Source organism: Pteropus medius, unplaced genomic scaffold (assembly GCF_902729225.1).
Source record: "Pteropus medius unplaced genomic scaffold, Ma_sr-lr_union100, whole genome shotgun sequence".
Classification (NCBI taxonomy): Eukaryota; Metazoa; Chordata; class Mammalia; order Chiroptera; family Pteropodidae; genus Pteropus; species Pteropus medius.
In genome coordinates, this window is record NW_024344378.1 from 42224315 (window position 1) to 42238209 (window position 13895).

The window sequence follows — 13895 nt, forward strand, 5'->3', positions numbered from 1 at the left end:
ATTTGTATAAAGAAGGATTTTTTAAAAATTTGTTTATTTTTATCCTATCTTGTACAAGAAAGGATTTAAGATACATCAAAATTCTCAGTGGGATAAAATTAAAAATAAATTATAAAGGAAAGACCTAGAAAAAATTTATATTAGTAAAAATGAGACAAAGTACACCAAATGCATGCTGAATATGGTCAAAAGAATAAAAGTCTCATTAGCCATTAATTTATAAACATTATTACTATATACATGGAGAGGAGAGGAGCTGTTCATTATTTTTCAAAGTCCATTTGCTGAGGGGTTTTTTTATGCAGTTTGGTCTTCAATGTGGATGAATATATATATTTTTTTATAACTAATAAAGTAATCAGCACATAGACTAAAAGAGCATTTTATGTAATTTGTCTAGATTCTATATTTTCATAGTAAAAAAAATGTGTTATTTCTGAAGGCTATCTTTATAAGCCAAAATAGAGGGCAGAACAGATCCCTTTCTACTTAGGATTTAATATTCCCTTGGCTGAAAGAGAAAGATTTTTCAATAATGAGAAAAGACACTGTGAGTTAGAGGAGCATCGTATGATGAGGCCATATACAGGATATATCACCAGCAATATTCCAACTTAATGTGTTGGAATTGTACAGCTTTTTTCAAAAAGCTACATTAATAAAAAGCAAACACTTCTACCAAGAGAAATTGATTATTGTTTGCTGTTATTCTGAAAGGAAAGAAAAAAGTGTGAATGATGCAGTATCACCAATGGTAAGCATTAGTGTATTCTGGTCTAATTCCAACCCAAAATCCAGACCATTAAATACAATTTGGGAAGGCTCAGCTCTTAGAGTATCAGAGGATGTGCAGTCCATATGTAATGAAGAAGCACTCCTATAAATCAGTGGATGAGCATCATTCATTCTGATGAACCAAACACAGAGTCTGAAATTAACTAGCCAAAAAGCTCTCCCTTGTTATCCAGCTTCTCTTAATAAAACTAGTAAGATATAACTGCCGAGGCCAGGTGTCTGCATTTAATTTTTAAACAAATACTTGGTAAATATCTACTACTTGATAGGTGGTAGTCCTAGAAAAAGATTATTCCAATGACTCTCCAATTAATTCATGTCAACTCAATAGGCTCTGTTCTACGCGGAAAGTCAATTTACCACTGCAGCGTAATCCAATTACAATAACAGCTTCAGATAATCAAAACCATTATTTAATTTTATTTTGTGTGATATTAAAAAGCTTGTTATCAAAAATCAATAACAACAAGATGCTACCAGACATCTGAACACCTTTTCCTTAACCATCTCCATTACTCAGTTTCACAACCTTACATAATAAAAATTCATCTTTGAAAAATAACCATGAAGCACTGCAAAATGTTAGACTATAAAAGCCAAAGTAAATTTTCATTTACTTAGGATGATCCACTTCTTGAGAAAGAGAAGCAACATATATACTTCAGAAAGATCTTCAATAGCAAGAAAGGAAACTCAAAATTGTGTGCTTTGCAATCTTCAATTAATCAAATAATTTAATTCATTAGAATGCTTTCATATTTTTCCTCTAGTATTGCAGTTAGCTGCTTTGGAGTATTATAAATATGCTACTTTAAGGGTAGTAAACACAGTCTCAAGGACTAAAAGAATTGGAATCTAGTATCAACTCCAATGAAGTTACACAATTAGACACATATACATACAAATAAATATACACACATGTGTGTATGTATATGTTTCTATTCATTAGAACTATATCTCTAAAATTGTATTGCCCCCATATCTTTAAAACATGGATTTTTAAAGTGTGAATGTCAGACCAGCATTACCTGAGAACTTGTTAAAATCAATTCTCATGCCCTAACCCAGACGAAATGCATTAGAAACTCTAAAATTGGGTCCCAAAAATCTATCTTTGCATAAAAAGGATTCTAATTAATGTTAATATTTGGGATCATTGCTCCAAAAGTAAAGAATGATACTATAAAATGTACACACTTCTGGTGATAAGGTTTAAATTATAAACTGTAGAGTAACTAGTTAAAATTTCAAAATTAACACAATGCTTCAAATTTAAAAAGTTAAGTGCCACTCAAGTTTATAGTTGTTAACTTATGATTATTGAGAGTGAATCTTTCTTTTTTCTTTCTCTTTCTCTCTCTATGTGTAGTCTTTAAGTGTATTTGGAAAGATCTGTGTAAACTCTTTATCCCTAATCAACAAAAAAAAATCCGTATGGGTAAATAATGCAAAAATTCATTTCTAGGTTATATTTCTCACATAGAGAAACCAATTCTCAATCACTTTCCATGAGTACATAACCCATCATTAAGAATTCTTTCATGGTGAACTATCACAAAAGAAATATTTATAGTATCCAGAAGAATCATCCATTAAGTGTTTCAAGTTTTACAATAAAGGTTTCTAAAATAACGGAACGTATTATACACTTTTACTAGTATATTAAGCTATCATAAGTTCATCATTCCCAAATTGACATAATTCATACATAACCCATTGAAAACCAACTTATAACAGACTAGGTATAAATCATGTTAAATACAAAGTGTTGTTTTCTTCACAAAATTTTACAAGCCAGATAAACTTATTTGCCAATGGGCTTACAAGATTGGGTTGCTATAACACAGGCTAATATAAAAATCAAAGTTTATCACCAATAATGTTGGCATTAATGGATAAAGGGGCAGTGACAATTTTATATCAACAAAGTCTGAATAGTCCTCTCAGACAGAGGCTTGGGCAAAATCATTTATCAAGGTAAGCCAGGTGAATCTGTAATCAATGATCAGAGCTTTGCTGGAACTGCAGTGCCTCATAGGAAGTAAGTTGAATTATGAGCACAGAAGAAAACATTGATTGTTACTTTCCCCTGTTTATTTCACCAAGTCAAACAAAAAATGAATATTACTCATTTCATTTCACAAATATTTAATATAATTTTCACTAGGCATCATTTATTTGTAAGGACACTATAATAACCACAAATTAATGTCTTATGATGTTAACAAAGCTCAGGAACTTAGCATTTTTTCCAGTGACAATAAATAAAACTAAAATATTGATTTCAGTGACCTGAGTGTGACTGTCTTTGTCTAAAGCAGACTTATTATAATTCAGTGAAAGATGAGCCCTGGGAAAACATTTTGTTCCCCAACATCTCAGGGCCTTCTTTTTTTTAATGAGTTGTTACCAAATGTTCTTCCAAATATTTTTAGTGCCCCTACAGCCAGTGCATCATGGAATAAACTTACACCATTCCTCAAACTTACATCTACGAAAGTACAAATGTTTAACTTTTAATGCTTGACCTTAAACTTTTCTTCAGACTATGTAAGGTCTCAGCTTATAAAAGATTACAGGGAAAGAGTAAACAAATAGAACCAAAACACCTCGAGTGGAGTTTAATCATAAACACATGAAACTTACACAACTTCATTTACATAAATTGAAAAGAAAAGCAACAGTGCCAAAGATTCTGTCAGCCAATTCGTATGGGTGGATAGAGTTTGAAATTGGAAATATTAATCTATTCTGCCCTCAAGAGCCCAGAGTTTCCAAGTATATCCCAGTATATGAGCAACTAGCTTTGTTGGGGGTGATTATGTTGACAGTATATTTTCACATAGTATTACCCTTGAAAGAAAGCCAACTACTTCTAATGCTCAACCAGAAAAATGCTGGAAGAAAAATTAGTTATTTTGATTTTACTGTGACATAGTATGCGGATCTCAAATATGCCCATTTTTAAGAGTAATTTTAACTATATACTTGGTTTTCTTTTTCTGCTGATTCTGGAATCCAAACTCTGATCTTTTCTGTAGATCGATAACATCATGCTATGCCTTTCACTGCCAACAAAAACAAAACTTAATTCATAGCAAAAGATATTACAAAGAAAAGAAGAAATACTAATTTTATTATGTATCTTTTCTGAGAAGTTAAAACTAACTAGTGAAGAATATTTAACCTGGCTACAGAATGATAGATGGGCTGGACAAAAAAAAAAACAAACAGACAAAATAATTTGTAAAAATACCAGAATTCTAATTATTACTCAGTTTCCTTTTCAAAGAAAACCTTCATGCTAATTTATTCAACATGTCTTAGCTACTAGACTAATATATGTTAACTAAATCATACTTATAGAGTATAGTTAAGTGACTGATTGCAGACCAACAAAATCCATATACCCTGGGGTGAATTCATCGTGATCAATAAATGGTTAACAATGAAACATCCTGGGCCTTGCTGGATGATTCAATTAGACATGTATTTTGGGAAGCCAGATCAAGACAACCAAGTAAATTGGGAAGCCAGTCATGCACTATTTGGGGATTTTCTGTCTCTGTTTTTTATTTTTTATTCTATTAAGGAGTGAAAGCCTCTCTAGTAGAATTCTCCACTGGATGACATCAGTCCTCTTGACAAACCGACAGCATATATTTTCTACCTTACAATTAAAGGCAGCAAAAACTAAAAATTCATTTCTATTTATTTCCTTACTGTCCCATGAGCTAACAGGTAATTATTCTTTTCATCTATTTTGATGTATTTTGCATATTTGTATTTAGATTTTAACTCATAAATACACATTAGGTATACTTATTGACTTAAATGCATGTTTAATGCTGATGAAATGCTGATGAAAACAATAATAATTCAGAACATAAATAATTCAGAACATAAAATGACTGAAGAGAGAACCAGATTTACATTCCACCAATCATCTTATGTGAGTATAATTATCCAGGAGTTAAGATCCATTTCCTAAGTTTTCATTTCCTTCTCTAGTGCTGACTTCACACTAAAATAATTAAGAGTGGAAATATCCATTCCTTCCAAGAAAAGACCACTCCCACAGTCAGGGATATGGTCAGATCCTTGGCAATCCCAACAAAACAATTAGACCTCAGCTCACTCTCCAACATTTGAGTTATAACACTGAGAATGTAATTAGAAATAACATTGTGTGAGAAGCATCGAGTGCCCTGTCCAGGGGCAGCTGTACCAAGCTCAGTCTAGTTCCTTTTCAATCTCTCCTCATAACATAATTTCACCCATACTTACCTTTTAATATTATATCCATAATAAATAATAAACGTTTCCGCCACCTTCTGATAGAGTTCTTATTTCCAAGTTTGTAGAAAAGAACTTGAGATTGTGATCAGAATGTGTACAATTCTATACATGTACATATATATTTAGGTGCATCAAAAAGAGCAGCCTAGCAAATGAGATTAACCAATTGTTCAAACTCAAACTTTAGGAGTCAATTTGACTCCTCATCTTCCTCATCCCATATATCTAATTAATCTCCAAGTCTTCTAAAATCCTGATTTAACCTTGTGATAGTTAACTTTATGTGTCAATTTGACTGGGCCACAAGATACTCATATATTTGGTTAAGCACTATTCTGGGTGTTTCTCTGAGAGTATAGGAGGTTAACATTTAAATCAGCAGACTGAGTAAAGCTGAGAGACTCTCTACTGTGGGTGAGCCTCATCTAGTCAGCTGAAGCTCTGAATAGGACAAAAGGGCTGACTCATACAAACAAGAGAGAATTCTTCCTGCTTAATGGTCTTCAAACAGGGACATCAACTTTTCTCCTGCCTCAGACTCTAACTGAAACATTGGTTCTTCCTGGGTTTCAAGACTGCCAGCCTTTGAACTGGATCTATACTATCAGCTCTCCTGATTCTCAGGCCTTTCAACTCATACTAGTACTCAGCTATCAGTTGTCTGGGTATCCAGCTTGCCATCTCACCCTGAATATCTTAGGACTTGCCAGCCTCCATAATCCTTATAATACAACTCTTTCTTCCTCTTTCTTCCTCTCTCTCTCTCTCTCTCTCTCCCTCCTTCCCTCCCATCCTCTCTCTCTCATTCGCTCTCTCTCTTTCCCATATATCTGCTAATCTTCTATCCCTCTTTCTTATATATATATTTATATAAAATATTTATATATTTGCATATTTATATATAAATTTATTTATATATAAATATTTATTTACATATGTGAGTATGTATACATGCACACACATATATACACACACACACACATATATAATATATATATTGCTATTGATTCTGTTTCTTTAAAGAACCTGATCCCTGACTAATACTGACCCCCTACTCAATAGTTTTTCAATTACTTTGCAACAGTCGGGTCCAAATGAACATCACCTCTCACTGTGACTACTGCAACAGCCTCCTAAATTATTTTTCAACATCTACTCTGACTTCATTTTAATCCTACATGTTAGCTGTACATAGATATCTGAACACTGTGGGCCCTATCTGATATAAAAATCACAACAGGGGACATGAAGTAAGCAGCCTCCATTCACCTACAATATATCTGTAAAGTTTATTTCTATGATACATGTATCTTGCTTCCAGGTTTATATAGATATCATATCATATAGATTATCTTCATATAGCTGGTAGGAAAGGAATAGGTTTAAAATTTGTTTACTATTCTCCTTTCAAAATGTAGAAATAATACTCATAAGTGTTTAAGATTTACATAAGATGAGAAAAAGAGATGATTCAGAAAGGATTATGGTTTTCTCATTATCAAATTATTCAAAGAAAGCCCCATTCTCTTTCTACCTTTAAAAGTAATTCAGTTGATTGCTGTATCACCCAATTGAGAAACAATAATTCTTAAATAAACTGATGTTGTTATTAGAATTAACATAAAATATTAATAATATTATATATTATTATATATAAACTCGTAGCCTATCTATCTACAGTTCTCTCTACCTCAATCACTCGCAGGCTGCATTCTGCAGAGCCACATTTAGAATAACCTTGAATAACCTTGCCTCCATTAGAATAACCTTGCCTCCTTTTCCTTTAACATTTTTAACCTCTTGACAATATTTTAAAATAATCAAAAGATTAACTTTCCCAATTTCTTCTTCAGTATTACTTTGGCAAAGGTGTGGGTATTAAGTCAGGTAGAAATCAATATTCTCTAGGTAATGCTTGCCCCCAGAAGGTGTCCGCCATGAAATAAACAACAAAACTTAATGCCTGAAGCTTTAAATATGTATATGAAAGGAATACAACTTCTCATTTCTTGGTAAAATTACTGCATCTAGCAAAAAGGGTTTGTTTTTTTTTTCCTTCTAAACATAGAAAATTGAAAAATTAATACAGTTGGAACTGGGCTGATCATGAAAAAAGTGTAAATTCAAATGTACATTAATTTTAAAATATATCTGACCATATCAATTATAAAAGACTGCAAATACAAGGGAGAAAAAAAAGAACTGAAAATTAGACTGCTCACTCATTTGGAACTCTATGATAAAAAGCACTCTATCTTCTTTGGACTGTTACCCTCGTGAGGGAAGGGACTATGACATTTTGTATTAATCTCTACACAGCACTTGCCTCCTTACTGCGCCTGTGACAGTACTTCATAATAAAAAATTTCAAATTTTTAAATGGAACCATTTGCATTAAATAAGAAACTAACAAGATGTGTTTGCCACCCCAATTGCCTTGGAACATTAACCATTTCATTTTAAATGTCACCATTTTGCTTGCTAAATTTACTTCTCTCCCTGATTTAAAGTTAAAAAGTATCCCAAATCCAGAAATGACTTTATAATTTAGTTGTTAATTGTCTCCAGTCATTTACTTTTAAATGACCAATAACACTAACACTGTAGCTTAAAAACTACACACACTCAAAAAATCGTTGTGGATTAAATCAAATACAACCTTCAATTAGACATCAAATGCAAAGTCATACAGGTTTCCTCAAATGTTTATATGAGAAGCTTTGAAATGTACACAATAATGAGACATGAATCATTAGTACTATAGAAAAGGGAAGAATCTTAAAAACTAGAATCTTACAATAAAAAGGAATTTACTTGCACTTGGAATTTACTATATATTAAATTTCATGGCTTTTAGATATTCCTTTATTACTTGCCTCATGGAAACACAATAGCAAAAAAAAAAAAAAGTGCTAACTGGAATCTTTCAATTTTACGAATAGAAAAACTCTGGTTAAGACTCAGCCCCCTTCAAATATTTAACAAGCATTCACTGATCACTATCTATAGCCAATCATTGTGCTAAGGCAATTTATCTCCGTCAGAATTAGGCCTATTAAGAAACCATTTGTAAGAGGTGATTCCTGCCTGGTATTGCCCATTCAGAAAAATAAACATTGACCATAAGAGTCATCCAGGACCTATTCATAAGCGTACTTAAAAATTTTCTGATTTATGAAATTGGAAAGGTTTATGAAAAGAACTGCCCCATGTTATGAAACCTAAAATATGAAGAGTATGCTAGGCACTAACTTTAATATGCACAAACCCACACAACTGTTAAGGCAATTTCATGAAGTTCTCATGTCGTCTTCTTCTCGTTCCTCCCTACTACTGAGCTGATAAGAAGCCTTCACCTTTTGGCTAGGGGTATAGAAATGCTTTACAAACATGACTATGCATAAGAAGCACCATGGATATTGCCTAAAATTATAATTCTAGGACTCAAATCTCAGAGAGCAGATACAGTGGATGAATGTAGCCTTCAGAAATACACATTTTAACATACAAAGCACATGATTTTGATACCTGTGGTCTTCAGGTATTTGGATCTGGGGTCTCCATCAAGGTCTGAACGTCTTGTATCTACCACTTCTACTGATTCTTCTTGAATTGAAATAGCACATTCGCAAATGTTTTATAAAACAGTAATTTCTCTTTTTAACCTATAAATGACTTTGGTCTGCTCATGTGACCTTACAGCATTTCCTCTCATCCAGATGTTCCTTGTCAATAAAGCAGGTGTATCTTCCATACCCCATACCCTCTAGTACTTTCCAAGGGTGTGGGGAAGGAAGGGATATCTTTTGGGGCAGGAAAAATGCCTCTTGTTAGAATCCCCTCAATGGCAGTAACATGACCCTTCCTGAATAACACACTTTAAAACATCCTTGGGGTTTACAAACTAGCTGCTTCATATCCACCATCATGTGAACCACATTGGCACTAAAAACACAAAGGTGAAAACAGGCAGTAACAGTTTCTGAAAATCTGTAATCTGGTGTGGGAGACAATCAAGCTGATCTAAATTAAATAATCATGTCACAGTTCTTTTATAAAACTATCAACAGTGTACTCTCAGAATAGGAAGGGACATTTTGTTCAGTCTGGAGGGCCTACCAGGAAAGGATTCCTGCAGGATGCTTTGTACAGAGTCCTGAAGGACTAACAGGAATCAGATGCACATGAAGGAGATTGTCTCTGAAATTCATCCTTTCCAACATCATTATTTTTGTTCAAGCACCCACCACCTCATAAAGGACTGTAATAGCATCCTAAGGAGCATTCCTTTTTCAGTGTTGATCCTCTACAATCTTCCTCCCACCACCAAGAATGCCATCTTTATAAAACCTGACCAGAACATCATTGTGCCTTAAGCCCTCAGTGGCTCTTCTCCACCGTAGGATGACATCCAACTCCTGAGCTTGTCTGATGAGGTTCTTCATGATCTATACCCATTTCTAGAGTGGGCAGGGAGAAGGCACCCACTATGAAGAAAGTGAGAAAGAAGAAACCCACAACTTTTGCTGACTCGAAAGGCTTCTGTGTCTCACACTATATAAGCAAACCTGGTCAGTGGGAACTTAATGAATAAATTCACATAAGGAGGCCCTCTAGGGAACTGAGATTCCAAACCATAATTCCCAAGATTTAAAATTAGATAAAGCTTCTGGAGTGGACCAGTGACTGATAAAAATGGTAAGGCTGAAGAAATGTACTCAACAGAAGGATCTAAGAATCTGTTAAAGAGAGTTATTACAATATATTATGTGTCTCATTGTCTAAAAGCTTTCCTGGACTAACCCATTCTAGCATAATGATAATTTTGAACATGGAAATAGAAACTAAAAGGGCATATAACCCTGTAACCTGAGCTTAGAGTATGAATGAGTCCTGGCAAAGGACCGGCCCCAACAGCAGAAGACAGTCTCCTAGTTGACAATCTCCAACATCAGCACTACATAAAAATGGAATCACTGGAAGCAATGCAGACATCAGATATCATTCTTCCTCTACTTGAATTGCATGAACTTTGGGGGTTTTGAACAATCCTCAGAAAGGTAGGTCATTCAAGAGAGTGGGGAAATGAATCAAGAGTGGGACAAACACACATAACAGGACATGCAGTCAGGTGCAATGAATTAAAAAATTAGAGAAACTTGGATTTACTTTTTCTTCTGCTTGTACTTGCTATATTTGTGGGCATCATTTGTCACTCTTCTTCCCTTCTCACTTTATCCTCACTGACACAGAACTCAGAACACAATATGCGTTCTATCTCATGCCCCCTTGCTATGCTTGTTCCTTTGCCTTAAATGCTCTAGGAAGCCCTTTCTAGGTGACATGGGTTGGGTTAGATGCCCTTCTTCTATGTCTCCATTGTATCCTGAGCATGTGTTTATATGCACAATTATTCAAGTAATGTCCTCTATATGCCTCCATTTCCTCACCAGCAAAATAAAGATAATAAAAGTATATACCCTCATACAGTTTTTCTGGTGATTAAATATGATAATATATTTAAACCACTTATAACAATGCATGGAACAAATAAACTACTATATAAGTAATAACTGTTATGGATATTTGTTATTATCATTCAAAAATATTAAATGTGTGGTCAGGTAGTATGTAGCAGTGATTATGCTGGGTGTTGGTAGACATTGGTGAATGAATGAGGCATGGTCTCTGTGCTAGTGATGCTATAAAAGAATCACCATCAGTCTGTGTCTCCATCTCTCCCAATGGTCAGGCATCACAAAAGGATTAAAGCAGGGTTTCTTCTTTATTGACTCATGTTTGTCTCTTTTAAAGTTCAAATAATAGCTGTGGATTGTTCTCATATCCATGTGTCAGGATTTGGAGAACAAGATCATTTTAACTCTTCCTTTTGTTTTTTTTTTTTTAATAATTTAGCCTTCAATTATATCCCTTTTTTGCTTTTCACAGTTTTCCTGGTTTGGGAGGGTTTTGTTTTTTGTTGTCATTTTTTGCTTTTCCATTTGGTTTATTTTTTGCCAGTCACTGAATATTTCTATTATTCCTGAAATAATAATTTCTATTTTTCTTAGATCACTATTATAATATTATATTCTCTCTGATAACAATGTATGTGTTTGCTTCTAAAGATAAAATACTTAGAGAGCAGAGACTCTGTCCCTGCCACCTTTATTTATTTGTTGCCAGGAAATAAACAACAATTACACTACATGTTTAATTGAATTTCTATGTAATTTGAATTTTTAGAAAGTTAGTTTCTCTCTTGAAAGGAAATCACTAGAAAAAAGAAACAAGTAAAGTAATAATGCACATGGAGAAAAGTAAGGCATAATAACAATATTCTAATTATCAACAATACTAGGAAAAGTTTGAAGTATAATTATACATACATATATGAATATGTATATATATCAGAAGAGTTTTTTCTCTCCCACCAGCTTTTGAAATACATGTATATTTTTGAAATATATATATATATTTTGAAATATATATACATATGCGTGATATATATGTATATATGTGATATATATATATCTCTCTCTCTCAGAAAAGTTTTTCTTTTCTCTCTCCCACCAGCTTTTGAACATACTTTCAATAAGTATTCCTACATTAAATAAAATCAAGAAAAAATACTCTTCAACAAGGCCTTCAATTGTAAAGTAACATAAGCTTCTTCTAACCATACTGAAGGTCCTCAAAAAATAAACTGTTGAATCTGTAAACCCAGCATAGGAAATCTTGCTAGGGTGAGAATATGGACAGAAATCTTAGCAGAAGGAAAGAATAAAAGCCAAATTGCCTTAAGAATTTGGGAGTATCAAAATGAGTGGGGTAACGTGTCTCACTCCCTTCAAGGGAAGAAAATGTAATGAGTAAAAATTCAGCTTTTGGTGAGGTGGTAGGGGGATAGCACTGGGGTTGGGCAAGATGTGACCCCACGCCAAAGTTCTCAAGTGGTAGAAGCAGCCCTGCCACTATTTCTTACTTGCTCTACTGGATTGCTGTGGTTGAAGCTCTGTTTGGATGAGAAGAGGGAGCAGGACAGACCCTAAAGTTCAGAAACACAGAATGCTCAGGCCAACGGGCCTTTAGCAGTGACAACGGCATGGCATGAACAGCATTTAGCAGAGGATCTCTCCGGGAGTATCAGAACAGTATCTGAAGGTAGATGGAAAAGGCTGTTAGCTATTGTAATCAAAGTTTCTAAATTGCTTTTGACACAAAGAAGCAGTTTTGTTGCTTTCACTGTATTTAAAAAATAAACACATTGAATTGCTATTTCATAGTTCTACAATTAGATTAAGCCTTACCATCTTGTTTCAATTTCATTTCATTAATCTCACAAATTATATTAATCTTCACACTTTGAGGTATAATTCTTCGTCCAACAACTTATTTTAAGATTCTAAAATTCTTATAGGAGTTTAGAAATCCCTACTCCTACATTCAAGTCAGTAAGAGTTTTATTTTATTACCAAATGATAGCATAAAACCTCATCTGACCTTAGTTACTCCAAAATTCCATCTCACTCTCACAACGAATTTTCAAGTAATACATACATTTTTTCTCTCTACATAATGTGCCTTTGTCATAGCTACTGAAGAGAACAAACTAACTGAAGTCCTGAAATTGTGTAGGCTTGGTAAGAGCAACTGCAGAGGAATGAATATGTTTAATTAAATCCTTTCTCAAAAAAAAATTTTTTTTAAAAAAAGGAAAACAGTTTAAACAATATTATTCTGTTTCCTGCCTTAACCCTCCCAATTTAGTGATTATATATATATAGCTATTAAAAAGGAGGATTTGTATTAGTAACCATGATATGCATCACTGGATTGTAACAACTGGTGATAACAAACTATATAATTTGTTTTATATATTTATATAAGAAGATAATACTATAACTCCAAAGTAAAATCAAACTTATTCACAAAATTATGTTATTTCTCTGCATATGTAATATTCTAGGCATGGTCATTTGCTTATAAAATAGGTATTGCATTTTATAATAGGAAGAGATTTCAAAGTTTACAATCATTTGGATTTTCTTTTTCAGATGTACCTCCAACAATATATACTTTTTCAGATGTACCTCCAACAATAAACACTGGATTTATATATGTGTCGGTGTGTGTTTTAAAGTTTATGAAATCTATAGTAGAAGTAAATCATTAAAATGCATGAGAAAAAAAAAAGAAAAGAAATAAAATAAAATCCATAAGAAGTCTTAGAATTAATGAGGATTCCAAACTAGGAAGCACACAAACACACACATGTGTGCACACACACACACACACATACACATGTGGATCCTTCAGGCATCAAAAAACAACAATATAAGTTAGTACTGGAAATAAACTTTCCCAAGATATAATATAAATATCATTTTACATTTATAAGTTATTCTCTTTGGTAGATAACAATTTGTAGAAAACTAAATAAGTGACTCAAAAATCCCTGTCCTCTGGGAAAAAAAGTTGAAACTTTGCTCTCTGCACATCAGCTTTAACATGTGTTTCTTTTCTCCCCTCGAGAGAAAATGAATATTAAGTGCCCAGCATGGTTCCTTACACAATTCACATATGAGCTCATTACATGATAAGTGTTTATAATAAACATCGTCTTGTCTCTCAGCACCCTGATTTTAACAAATATTCCTTACAACCAAAGGGTTAAAATGTCAGCCACCATTTTCTCAGATGAAATTCAGTTTCCCAAGTTATCTATCCGTTGGGGTATAAAGAATGGAGAGAGCACTTTAAATGATTTTTGGGTGAGACCAAAGATAGGCACTGATCTT

The 13895-nt window shown here is 33.4% G+C and overlaps 1 protein-coding gene across 1 annotated transcript in view; it reads right to left on the reverse strand.

Moving 5' to 3' along the window:
* The window catches only part of CTNNA3 (catenin alpha 3), a 1416183-nt gene that overhangs the window by 988631 nt on the left and 413657 nt on the right, over positions 1 to 13895 (reverse strand). The gene's annotated exons all lie outside the window — the stretch shown is intronic.